We start from the raw sequence: 1,873 nt of genomic DNA on the forward strand, positions 1-1,873 counted from the left end.
GTTGTTGGCATTGTTGGTCCATCATATGCCAGTCCACTCCTGAGGGTGACAGCTTTGCACTGTTCTTTCCCTTCTCGTTTTGGTAATTCAGTATGGCCTGGAAAAGAACCTTGTGGTCTATTCTTCAATTCATTGGCGAGCTGTCCCAATTGGGTCTCGAAATTCCTCATTGATGCCGCTTGGGATTGTATCACTGCGTCGGTTCGGGCCATGTACTCCTTCATCATATTCTCAAGATTTGAGTTGTTATTTTGAACTGGTGGAGTCTATGTTCTCTGATTGTACTGCTGTTGCGGTGGTGGGATGTATTGCTGTGTAGGTGGAACATAGGGCTGCTTGTTCTGCTGGCTCTGCCCTTGATTAAAACCGCTCGAACCTCCTTGTCCTCCCCATGAGAAATTAGGGTGGTGCCTCCAACCTGGGTTGTAGGTGTTCGAATATGGGTTAAAGTTCCTATTGTTACCATGTCCTACATAAAAAACGGAAGCAGGGTTATGTGGACAATTATCATAAATATGGTTTTCACTGCAAAATGAACAAATGAGATCGTTGACTTGGCAAACAGGGGCAGGAGTGCAATAATCCGACTGCACAGGTTGTATCGGCGTGGCTAATGGATTTTTTATTCCCAATGCCATCTCTTTCAGCCTCTGGTTCATTGTAACCATCTCTTTTTGCATCGAGGTCGCAATGTCCAGAGCCAAAACTCCAGCTGGATCTTGCTTCTTTGGTGCTGCCCTAGATCTTTGCGAACACCATAGTTCGTTGTGTGAAGCTAAGTCATTTAGGATGTCAACTATCTCGTTGAATGTCTTCTTTGTAAAGGCTCCGTTGGAGCATTGTTTAGCATCATCTTAGTAGGATGATCTAAACCTCTAAAGAAATGTTCTATCTGGATGCATGCCGGCAAGCCATGGTTCGGACATTTCCTGATTAGTTCTTTAAATCTCTCCCACGCCTCGTGAACAGGTTCACGATCATACTGTCTAAAGGAGATGATCTCCTCTCTGATATCAGCGTGGCGAGTAGGTGGGAAGAATTTTGTTAAGAACTTCTCCACTAACGACCCCCATGTGGTGATGGATCCCGGTGGAAATGCATTGAGCCATGCTCTAGCTTGGTCCTTCAAAGAAAATGGAAAAAGTGTTAGTCTCAGAGCATCGTCTGTTATACCAGGTAATCGAAATGCATTTGCAATTTGAATGAATGATTTCAGATGATCATGTGGATCCTCATGTTCCTGCCCTCCAAAATGTCCAATTGTCTGCAACATTTGGAACATCATTGGTTTAAGCTCAAAGTTTGCGTGGGCTGGAATAGGGTTGACTATCCCTGAATCAAAGTTCTGAAAAGCCGTGGCGGCATATTCTCGCATTGCCACGTCTCTGTTGTCCGCCATCTGGATATGGTTGAATTCATCATTTCTTGCATGATCCCTCATATTACCGTTAACAGCAGGTGGATCAACCGGATCACGAGGTGGAATATCTGCCATTGATGTACTTGTACTCTCTACCTCACTTTCAGGACTGATTTCACCTTCTCTCTCTTTTTGCTTTTCTAGTTGTTTTCGAAGTCTTTGCTCCTTTCGAGTTTTTCGAAGGGTCCGCTCAATCTCAGGGTCAAGGGGTAGAAGAAAAGATCTTGTGCTCATGCACTTTAACTTACCCTTGTGAGATAAACGACCAAAAATATAGAACAAAAACGGTGGATGGAAATTACACCCAACAACAATTCACAAAAATAAAAACTAAAAGAATTTGAAAATAATTTTAAAACTAAAGTCCCCGGCAACGGCGCCAAAAACTTGACTGGGCGTTTATGCTGAACGCACGCACTAAACGTGGTAACAATTATATAGATGCAAGCGCAC

At 43.6% G+C, this 1,873-nt stretch overlaps 1 non-coding gene across 1 annotated transcript; it reads left to right on the forward strand.

Annotated features, from left to right (window-relative positions):
* The first annotated feature begins 908 nt into the window (after positions 1–908).
* LOC148209725 (small nucleolar RNA R71) lies at positions 909–1,015 on the forward strand. Its single transcript, XR_015793294.1, has one exon. It is a non-coding gene; the product is annotated as a small nucleolar RNA R71 (small nucleolar RNA).
* The last annotated feature ends 858 nt before the right edge of the window (positions 1,016–1,873 follow it).

Source organism: Momordica charantia (genome assembly GCF_013281855.1).
Source record: "Momordica charantia cultivar OHB3-1 chromosome 8 unlocalized genomic scaffold, Mcharantia_2.0 BLBB01000008.1, whole genome shotgun sequence".
Classification (NCBI taxonomy): Eukaryota; Viridiplantae; Streptophyta; class Magnoliopsida; order Cucurbitales; family Cucurbitaceae; genus Momordica; species Momordica charantia.